General features: G+C 43.0%; 1 pseudogene; it reads left to right on the plus strand.

The window, feature by feature from the left end:
• Positions 1 to 10,083, plus strand: LOC131323578 (uncharacterized; annotated as a pseudogene).
• Positions 10,084 to 12,043: the final 1,960 nt, after the last annotated feature.

Here is a 12,043-nt window from a genome sequence, read left to right on the forward strand (position 1 = left end):
ATGTTCTTTTTTATGAGAACGCATATTGGGATTGGAAGAGAAATGTGGTGCAAAACCAAGTCCCTTTCAATTATGAAGAACGGGGAGAGTCAAGAAGATGAAGAATGTGATGATCTTGAAGCTTCAAATCAAACTCCTCCAACTTCTCCATCAAGCTCAAGTTTCTCATCTCCAAGTTCAACTCCAAGAAGAATGAAAAGCCTAAGTGATAAGTATGCAAGTTGTAATTTTTGTGCTGTTGAACCGGAGACCTTTGAAGAAGCAATTAAGGAGGAAGCTTGGAAGAAAGCTATGGAAGAGGAAATTCATGTCATTGAGAAGAACAAAACTTAGGAGTTGGTGGAGAGGCCAAAAGACAAAGAAGTTATTGGTGTGAAGTGGATTTTCAAAACAAAGCTCAATCCCAATGATTCCATTCAAAAGCACAAAGCAAGACTTGTTGCAAAAGAGTATTCTCAACAACCCGGGATTGATTTTCAAGAGACATTTGCACCGGTGGCTCGACATGACACAATTAGATCTCTTGTTGCCTTAGCGGCATCGAAGGGATGGTTTTTGTATCAACTTGATGTGAAATCGGTCTTCTTGAATGGTGTCTTGGAGGAAGAAGTATTTGTTGATCAACCTCAAGGCTTGATTGTCAAAGGCAAGGAACAAAAGGTATACAAGTTGAAGAAGGCTTTATATGGGCTAAAGCAAGCACCCCGGGCATGGTATAGTGAGATTGACTCTTACTTCAATGAAAAAGTATTTCAAAGAAGCAAAAGTGAGCCAACCTTGTACATCAAGAGGCAAGGTAACAACGGTATTCTTATTGTTTCTATCTATGTTAATGATTTGGTTTTTACCGGTAGCAATATGAAAATGATTGAGGATTTTAAGAGAGACATGATGAAGAAGTATGAAATGAGTGATTTGGGTCTCTTGCATTATTTCTTGGGCATTGCAATTTATCAAAGTAAAGATGATATTTTCATTTGCCAAAGAAAGTATGCCAGAACTCTTCTTGAGAAGTTCAAGATGAGAGAATGCAAGCCGGTTGCAACTCCCTTGATTGTGAATGAGAAATTGTCAAAAGAAGATGGAAGCAAAAAGGTGGATGAATCTCTTTATAGAAGCTTGGTTGAAAGCTTGTTGTACTTGACTATCACAAGGCCAGATATCATGTATGCTACAAGCATGTTATCCCGTTTCATGCACATTGCAAGCCAAACTCATTTTGGAGTGGGTAAGAGGGTCTTGAGATACTTACAAGGAACACTTGATTATGGCATTTTATATGAGAAGAATGTTGATACCAAATTGCTAGGATTTTGTGATAGTGATTGGGCCGGATGTGTTGATGATATGAAGAACACTTCTAGATATGCTTTTTCTCTTGGCTTGGGTGTCTTCTCATGGGCATCTAAGAATCAACAAACCGTGGCGCAATCTACCGCCGAGGCCGAGTACGTGTCGGCATCATTGGCAACCTCTCAAGCAATATGGCTAAGGAGGGTTTTGGAAGATGTTGGTGAAAAGCAAGGAGAAGCTACTCCAATTTTGTGTGACAACAAATCCGCAATTGCAATGACAAAGAATCCCGTCTACCATAGCCGCACCAAACACATTGCCATTAAGCATCACTTCATTTGAGAGGCCGTGGAAGATGAAGAGATTCAACTTGAGTATTGTGCAACTGAAGACCAAGTGACGGACATCTTCACCAAAGCTCTTTCAAAAGAAAAGTTTCAATATTTTAGAGAAATGTTGGGTGTTACAACAAAGCATTAAGGGGGAGTGTTAAAATTAATGCTTTATTATCTTTTTGTAATTGGACCAAATGTTATATTTGTATTTGGACCATGTTTTTATATTTGTAATGGGCTAGCTTTATCTTCTTTTGTTTAATGGGCCCAAGTGTTTGGGGAAGCCCGTATCCATTTTGTATGTAAGAAAGCTAGTAGTATTTAGTGAAATGAAAAGAACGTAGGGCAAGTGTGTGAGAGCAGCCCCACTTCTCGTTTCTTTTCCTCTGCTTTCCAGAGAGCTCTTCCCCTGTTTCTTGCTCTCTTCCCCTGTTTCTTCCTGTTTTTTGCCGAGAAATGGGCAGCCACCATTTGTCCCAATTTCTTTGATATTCCTCCTCCAAAAAACCAAGGTTAAGCTAGGGAAAAGCCAACAGTTTGGAGGCCTTTTGACTACTGGAATTGTGGCATTCTCGGGGACGCAAGTGCCACTATCTTTTCCTTGTTATTCGTAATGGTATAAAGGGCTTCTTGCAATTGTACTAGTTCTCTAAATTGTTTTAATTGGTTCATTTGAAGTTCGTATAGGAGGAGTATACCTCATGCTAAGCTTTGCACAGCACATAATTTCCTTTATAAAGTAGTACTTCCCCGTCCACAATTGTTAGTCCCTTTCAATACTTTTTGCTGTCCCCGAAATTATGGTCCCTTTTGATAAGTCATTGGGCAAAAAATAATGACACGATCTTTCCTATTGTAAGTCCCGGTATTATGTTATCCATGCTTGACTAAGAGAATAGGCAGGCCCTTTAGTTACCTCTGCCATTAAGTGAGAGGAGAGGTCATAGCTAATGAGACCGATTATTTCACGACACTTTGAAGAATCATGACAGATTGATTCGGGAGGAGAAAGGCACAAGTGGGCATGATTAATCTCGAGGAGGTCACGATGGCTACATCCTATTGCTTTCACCTTGTAGTCTGTGACTCTGTCACTTTGTCCTCCCGGTGCTACCCAGTCACAGCCTCCCTTACCTCCCCAAATAGCTTTATCGTTATTCCTTACATTCCATCTCAAAGCTCAAATAAAACTCTTGTTCCCAGTTTTGGCCACTCAACAATCAATACACATGCAGGATGAGCCCAATTTATTCATAAATCCGCGTTTCTGCTTAAAATTTGTTATGGAAATGTTATACCCTCATCGTTGACAAGACTACCTTTTTCTCTTTTCTTTTTTCAAATTAGAAAAGCAACCCAAAAATGTAATGATGCTGTCTCCTTACTTTTGAGGGTAACAAGGAAAACCGAAACATCAAAATATACAAAGCGCAACGATTATGCCCCTTAATAAGTTGACATTCCCAAAAATGGGCTAACAATTGGGGACCGAGGCCGTATATAATCATGGCGAGGACTCAGGAAACTGGTGACATTATTCGCCGACTCAAAATGAAAGAAGAAAGTTAGAGGTTTTAAGTATTACTTCCAAGACCATGTGTAAGGACCCGTAAATTTATAAAATCTATTTAAATATTTTATAAGGAATAAAAGGAGGAAATTGATTTGAGTTATTGAGAATTGGGGCTAATGTGATAAAATGTTGCATTTGAAGGGTGCGCGTGTGATTTGTGCTAAGTGTGTGTATAACATATGTGTATGTGAGCATAGGGAATAAAATTCCCCATCCTCTTTTCTCTCACTCTCCCGTCCTCCTCTCCTCTCTCGGCTCCCTCACCCTCTCTCTTGCTCTCACCCAAAATCACCCTAGAGCCTTCACAAAACAACCTTCAATCCTTCATTACATTGCGTAGTAGAGCTCGTTTATCGCTGGTTTGAGCTCGGTGGAGGCATATTCCGTTCGGTTTCAAGATTTGGGGCTAGGGCTTGGAAATTCTTTGAATTCGTTCTTCGATCTTTGAGGTAGGGAGTTCTAACTATCAATATATGTTTATGACTTGTTTCTTGTAGCTTGATTCTTGCCATTGATCGTTGTTGATATTGTTGTGGTCGTTGTTGTTGAGAAACCCATTGAAATCTGCAGAAAATCTGCTCGAACAGCTATGTAATCGATACCTTTGGTAATCGTTATCGATACCTTTACGTTACCAAGCCCAGAAAACCTATTGTTATCGATACTATCTTCATAGGTATCGATACCTTTGAACCCCAAAACCCAGAAAACCTATTGTTATCGATACCTTTGGCCCTTGTAATCGATACCCTTGCGTCTGGAATGATTCTGGACCAAATGGTATCGATACCATTTCCCTTGGTATCGATACCTGTTGCTTATCTCCAGCATTTTCTGTTTTGCTTCGTACTTCACTGTTTTGGGTTCCAATCACTTCCAACCCATTCTAATACTCCCCGAATGATCCCTTAACTTGATTACTCATACCTAATGACTTCGTTGGACGTATCCATGACCTTAAAGCTCATTTGAACTTGATTTTACGAAAGTCATTTTACAAGTCAAAGTTGGATTTGAACGATACGAACGCGTTGATAAAAGGATTTTGAACTTACGGACACGACGAAAACATATCAGGACATCCCGAAAGGGTAAAGAGCCTGGCAGAGGACATCGGGGTCCTTTAATTGGCCCGGTATGAGTTATAAGCTCATAATTGATATTTCAGGACATCCCGAAAGGGTAAAGAGCCTGGCAGAGGACATTGGGGTCCTTTAATTGGCCCAGTTAGAGCTTCGGCTCATGACACATGTACGAGACACGTCTTGACATATGGTGTTTTTTTTAAAGTTTATTCGGTAAGACTCACGATTGGTTTTGAAATTGGAGTGTTGGATTCAAATTGCTATTATTGTCCATCCGTTTGATCTTGCTGCCATTGTTCATCTCGTGACTATTCCTACATTTCATTTGCATACATTGTTAGATTAGAGCTTTCTACTGGGCTAGTGTAGCTCAGACCCTCCATCATTTTCAGGTACTAACACAGGGCAGTAGCAACATGTTTGGAGTGCTTGGATGTGGACACGGTTTTGAAAGCTAACATTGAAGAGTTACTTAGCCATCTTTGTAAACCTATTTTTGGAAGATGTATTTGTAACTCCATTTGATACTTTTGTATATTTTGGGGGCCGTTGAGCCGATGATGTATTTTCCGTAAACATTTGGACAAAGAAGTGTAATTTATGGGAATGGAAACGTCAAACCCTTTTTGGGGCATGGTACGGTTAATCATGAGGTTTTATTGTGGAAAACCCTTTTATATTTATGTTGAAAATCGAGGGTGTGACAACTTGGTATCAGAGCTTAAGTTTAGAACACCTAGAGACCGTGGGGAGACGTTTCGTCTCATGGGTTCAAAATGTCGCGCCTTCTAACTTAACTTGTGCATGCTTATGTGACTAACTTTCATGAGACTACTTGACATTGCATTTTCATTATCGTAGAGTGGTGTAGAGTTGTTAACCCGCGTTGGAAAGGTGGGGCTTAACCTCATGGTAATAGTGTTGTGATTAATAGTCTTCCTTTCTTATATCTTGTAGTAAGATGCCTCCAAAGACGCGTGGTAGACGAAGTGCGACAGGAAATCGGGGTGGTAGGGGCCGTGGCCGTGGCCGTGGGATGCCACCTGAGGATGAGGTTAGTCAGCTCGGGGAGAATCCTGGTGGGAATCCGGGGGCTGGGGTCGGTAGAGGTGCAGGAGTACTTCCTAATCAAACTCAGTTTGCTAGGGACCTCGTCGCAGCACTTACAGCTGCAAATCTTCTGAACCAAGCTCCTAGGGAGAATGTCGAGGATCGCGCTATGGTAGCGATGAGGGAGTTTAGCCGTAGGAACCCTCCGATATTCGATGGGACTAGTAGCGACCCGTTGGTAGCCGACCACTGGCTAGCTCAAATCCGCAAACTCTTTAGAGCTCTAAATATCACTGAAGATAATATCAGAGTGGGTATCGTGGCCGTTCAACTTGTTGGTGAGGCCGGTGAATGGTGGGAATCCGTTTTAGAGAGTAGGAAAGATGCAAGAAGGGCGGTGAGAACCGCGGCTCAAGTGAACGAACCGGACAATGAAAATCTGACATGGGCTGAATTTGAGACTCTCTTTGAGGTCCAATACTTTCTGGAAACTTCACGTGAGAATCTGAGGGATCAATTCGAGAAACTGGAGCAAGGCAATATGACCGTTTCGGAGTATGTGCAGAAATTTCAATCCTTGTCACGTTTCGCTCCAGAGTTGGTGGCGATAGAGGAAAGGAAGTGTCGACGGTTTGAGAAAGGGTTGCATAACACCGTGAGAAGAATGGTGACGGTCCAACGTAAGGTGAAGTTTTCTGAAGTGGTGGAGTGCGCGAGAAGTATTGAAATACCAAAGGAAGCTCAACGAAATGCAAAGGCGTGGGAACCAAGGCAACCAGTGGGAAGTTTGAGTTCATCTTCCGGTAGTTTTGGTAGCCAAGGACGAAAAAGGCAGAGGGAACCGTCTCAACAACCACCCAATCAATCCAATTTTAGGGTGCCTTCTTCTTCGGGAACTCGGGGTGCCTTGTCTAGACCCCCGATTGTGTGTTACAGGTGTAACCAACCCGGGCATGTCCGTACTCAGTGTCCTCAGCTTTCTAAGGCATGCTATAATTGCGGTAAGGCGGATCATCTTGCTTGGAATTGCCCTCAAGGGGCGGGAGCGCGTAGTGAGTCGGGCTCGATACAACAGTCGAGGGCAGGGCGTGGTGTTGACCATCAGTCTTTCAGGGGTACTCAAAGGCAGCAGCAGCCTCATTTCCGCCAAACGTCGTCAGTTCAGAGTTCTGGGGTCGACCGGGGAGCGAGTTCGTCCGCACCTTCTCAAGGTTCCGGTCATGGAGGAGGTTTCGTGCAGGGTCAGGGAACCCAGGGGCGTGTTTTCAACATCAACACCAATGCATCACCTTCTGTTTCTCAGGCTCCAGAGACATCGGTTGTAAGGGATACTTTCCTTCTATTCAATTCTTTTGCTAGAGTACTATTTGATTCTGGAGCATCCCATTCTTTCATCGCTACATCATTTGTGTGTGCATTGGAATTGTACACCGAGAGCCTTGATTTGTCATTATCCGTCGAGACACCATTAGGGGGAAGGTCATCTCTGAGTCGTATCTGTAAAGGTTGTGAGCTCGTTATTTGTGACCATCACTTCGTTTTCGATTTCATTGTGCTGGATATGTCGGGGTTTGACCTCATTCTTGGGATGGATTGGTTATCTACATTCCATGCTACGATTGATTGTTTCAAGCGTCGTGTTCGCATATGTCCGCCTGTGGGTGTTTATTTCGAATTCCTTGGGGAGCGTCGGGAACCTTTAGCACCGTATTTGTGTGGGTCTTGGGACAGAGAGTCGATTTATGCTTTGTTGGCAAGCTTGACGTTAGATGAGGACATGTCTACGCGTGGGGAGTTACCCTTGGTAGTTCGCGAGTTTCCCGATGTATTTCCGAAAGAGTTACTCGGTTTGCCTCCCGAGAGAGAAATTGAGTTCGCGATAGACTTGCTTCCAGGCACCGCTCCTATATCAATTCCTCCTTATCGTTTTGCGCTCGCTGAACTTAGAGAGTTGAAAGTCCAACTGCAAGAGTTAGAAAATTTGGGGTTTATTCATCCTAGCACATCACCGTGGGGGGCACCGGCTTTGTTTGCCCAAAAGAAGGATGGTTCACTTCGTTTGTGCATTGATTATCGTAAGCTCAACCGCGTAACCATTAAGAATAAGTATCCCATGCCAAGAATCGATGATTTATTTGATCAACTTCGAGGTGCCACTTGTTTTTCCAAAATCGACTTGAGGTCTGGTTATCACTAATTGAGAGTTCGTAGAGAGGATATTCCTAAAACTGCTTTCCGTACTCGCTATGGTCATTACGAATTTGTTGTGATGCCATTCGGTTGGACTAATGCTCCAGCTACTTTTATGGACCTAATGAACCGCATCTTTCGTGCCTACCTCGATCATTTTGTGGTTGTATTCGTTGACGACATTCTCGTTTATTCATCCACGGAAGAGGAACACCAAACTCATCTTGCCATCATTCTAGAACTTTTGAGGGAACACCGTTTATATGCCAAGCTTAGTAAGTGCGAGTTTTGGTTACCCGAGGTTAGGTTTTTGGGTCATGTGGTTTTGAAAGGTGGGGTATCCGTTGATCCGGGGAAGATAGAATCCATTATGAATTGGCAACGACCGAAGAATGTGTTTGAGATTCGAAGCTTTTTGGGGTTGGCCGGGTACTACCGTCATTTTGTTCTTGACTTTTCTCGTTTAGCGGCACCGGTGACTAGACTAACGCGTAAGGGGACCCGTTTCGTTTGGAGTGACTCGTGTGAGGCAGCTTTTGAGGAGTTGAAAAAGCGATTGACTACCGCACCGGTTTTGATCGTGCCGGAACGTGGAGTTGGCTACTCTGTGTATTGCGATGCGTCTAAAGAAGGATTGGGATGCGTATTGATGCAAGCGGGATGAGTAGTAGCATATGGTTCGAGACAATTAAAGACTCACGAGCGAAACTATCCGACTCATGACTTGGAACTTGCGGCTGTCGTTTTTGCTTTGAAGAGTTGGCGTCATTACCTCTATGGTGAGAAATTTGAAGTATTCTCTGACCATAAAAGCCTAAAGTACCTCTTTTCTCAAAAGGAGCTTAACTTGCGTCAACGTCGTTGGATGGAACACTTAGAAGATTATGATTTTGAATTGCATTATCACCCGGGTAAGGCGAATGTTGTGGCTGACGCGTTGAGCAGAAAACCGATACACTTAGCAAGCCTAGCCATACGTGAGTGGAAGATGGTGAACGACTTAGGCCATTATGCTTCGTACTTCGAGGAACTTCAAGAAGGGGTTACGTTGTGCAATCTCACTGTTCAATCGACCATATCAACACGAGTAGTGGAGGCTCAACAAAACGATGAAGAAGCGGAGGAACTTCGTACCAAATTCCTTAGAGGGAATGCTCGAGATGGGTGGATGATTCACGCCGACCAAAGTTTACGTTATCAAGGGAAGTTATTTGTGCCCGTTTCGTGTCGGGAGGAAATCCTACGAGAATTTCATCATTCACCGTTAGCCGTCCATCCAGGAGGAACTAAAATGTATCACGACTTACGTAGGCAATTTTGGTGGCCTGGGATGAAGAGGGATGTTGTGATCTTTGTGTCCAAATGCCTTACGTGTCAACAAGTGAAAGCCGAACATCAACGACCTGCGGGAGAACTACAACCATTACCGGTGGCCGAGTGGAAATGGGAAAATGTGACTATGGATTTTGTTACGGGTTTGCCGAGATTGCCGAAGGGGCATGATGCCATTTGGGTTATCGTGGACCGTTTTACCAAAACAGCCGACTTTCTCCCTATCCATTTTACCGATTCCGTAGAAACGCTTAGCCGTTTGTATATTCGGGAGATTATTCGACTTCATGGGATTCCCGTATCTATCATGTCTGATCGAGATCCAAGGTTTACCGCACGTTTTTGGCAAAGTTTGCAGGCCGCTTTGGGCACGAATCTCTTGTTTAGCACCGCCTATCATCCGCAAACCGATGGTCAATCCGAGCGAACGATTCAGATTCTGGAAGATATGCTTCGGGCTTGCGTTATGGATTTTCGGGGTAATTGGGAAGACCATCTACCGTTAGTCGAATTCGCGTACAACAATAGTTATCAGTCGAGTATCGAAATGGTGCCATATGAAGCCCTGTATGGGAGACCGTGTCGATCACCCGTGTGTTGGACCGAATTGGGAGAGGCTACGTTAGTGGGGCCGGATATGATCAAAGAGACTACCGAGAGTATGAGATCGATTTGCCAACGACTTTTAGAGGCTCAAAAGAGAACAACCGAACAAGTCAAAATAATTCGCCAAAGGTTACAAACAGCTCAAAGCCGACAAAAGAGCTATGCCGACCGTCGTCGTCGTCCATTATCATTCGAAGTGGGAGATCACGTGTTCCTTAAAGTATCGCCACATCGAGGCTTGTCACGTTTTGGGAAGAAGGGAAAGCTTTCACCGCGTTATATCGGTCCATTTGACGTTATCGAGAAAATCAGGGAGGTTGCGTACCGTTTGGCCTTGCCGCCAAGATTATCGAATGTGCACGATGTGTTTCACGTGTCTATGTTAAGAAAGTACGAACCAGATCCGTCACATGTGTTAGAATGGTCCGAACTCGAATTGGAAGCCGACGCATCATATAGGGAAGAACCGATACGTATCCTGGATACGCGTGACCAAGTGTTGAGGGGTAAAACGATACCACTAGTGCGAGTATTGTGGAAGAATCAGGGTAACGAGGAGTCGACGTGGGAACGAGAAGATGAGGTTAGGGAGAAGTATCCGCATCTATTTCCGGAATGAATCGATGTGAGTGTTTAATACTGACGTCGCATATTATTTGACTTATTGCATATCTATGTGATGTATGGTTTAGTTGAGCATGGTTGTTTAAATTTCGAGGACGAAATTTCTTTAAGGAGGGTAGGGTGTAAAGACCCGTAAATTTATAAAATCTATTTAAATATTTTATAAGGAATAAAAGGAGGAAATTGATTTGAGTTATTGAGAATTGGGGCTAATGTGATAAAATGTTGCATTTGAAGGGTGAGCGTGTGATTTGTGCTAAGTGTGTGTATAACATATGTGTGTGTGAGCATAGGGAATAAAATTCCCCATCCTCTTTTCTCTCACTCTCCCGTCCTCCTCTCCTCTCTCGGCTCTCTCACCCTCTCTCTTGCTCTCACCCAAAATCACCCTAGAGCCTTCACAAAACAACCTTCAATCCTTCATTACATTGCGTAGTAGAGCTCGTTTATCGCTGGTTTGAGCTCGGTGGAGGCATATTCCGTTCGGTTTCAAGATTTGGGGCTAGGGCTTGGAAATTCTTTGAATTCGTTCTTCGATCTTTGAGGTAGGGAGTTCTAACTATCAATATATGTTTATGACTTGTTTCTTGTAGCTTGATTCTTGCCATTGATTGTTGTTGATATTGTTGTGGTCGTTGTTGTTGAGAAACCCATTGAAATCTGCAGAAAATCTGCTCGAACAGCTATGTAATCGATACCTTTGGTAATCGTTATCGATACCTTTACGTTACCAAGCCCAGAAAACCTATTGTTATCGATACCATCTTCATAGGTATCGATACCTTTGAACCCCAAAACCCAGAAAACCTATTGTTATCGATACCTTTGGCCCTTGTAATCGATACCCTTGCGTCTGGAATGATTCTGGACCAAATGGTATCGATACCATTTCCCTTGGTATCGATACCTGTTGCTTATCTCCAGCATTTTCTGTTTTGCTTCGTACTTCACTGTTTTGGGTTCCAATCACTTCCAACCCATTCTAATACTCCCCGAATGATCCCTTAACTTGATTACTCATACCTAATGACTTCGTTGGACGTATCCATGACCTTAAAGCTCATTTGAACTTGATTTTACGAAAGTCATTTTACAAGTCAAAGTTGGATTTGAACGATACGAACGTGTTGATAAAAGGATTTTGAACTTACGGACACGACGAAAACATATCAGGACATCCCGAAAGGGTAAAGAGCCTGGCAGAGGACATCGGGGTCCTTTAATTGGCCCGGTATGAGTTATAAGCTCATAATTGATATTTCAGGACATCCTGAAAGGGTAAAGAGCCTGGCAGAGGACATTGGGGTCCTTTAATTGGCCCAGTTAGAGCTTCGGCTCATGACACATGTACGAGACACGTCTTGACATATGGTGTTTTTTTTAAAGTTTATTCGGTAAGACTCACGATTGGTTTTGAAATTGGAGTGTTGGATTCAAATTGCTATTATTGTCCATCCGTTTGATCTTGCTGCCATTGTTCATCTCGTGACTATTCCTACATTTCATTTGCATACATTGTTAGATTAGAGCTTTCTACTGGGCTAGTGTAGCTCAGACCCTCCATCATTTTCAGGTACTAACACAGGGCAGTAGCAACATGTTTGGAGTGCTTGGATGTGGACACGGTTTTGAAAGCTAACATTGAAGAGTTACTTAGCCATCTTTGTAAACCTATTTTTGGAAGATGTATTTGTAACTCCATTTGATACTTTTGTATATTTTGGGGGCCGTTGAGCCGATGATGTACTTTCCGTAAACATTTGGACAAAGAAGTGTAATTTATGGGAATGGAAACGTCAAACCCTTTTTGGGGCATGGTACGGTTAATCATGAGGTTTTATTGTGGAAAACCCTTTTATATTTATGTTGAAAATCGAGGGTGTGACACCATGTCCCCTATTGCTAGTTTGGTAGTCCATAAAAGCATATGTTGATATTAAGAAAGTCTAGAGTGA

The sequence above is a fragment of the Rhododendron vialii genome, chromosome 4a, assembly GCF_030253575.1.
Source record: "Rhododendron vialii isolate Sample 1 chromosome 4a, ASM3025357v1".
NCBI lineage: Eukaryota > Viridiplantae > Streptophyta > Magnoliopsida > Ericales > Ericaceae > Rhododendron > Rhododendron vialii.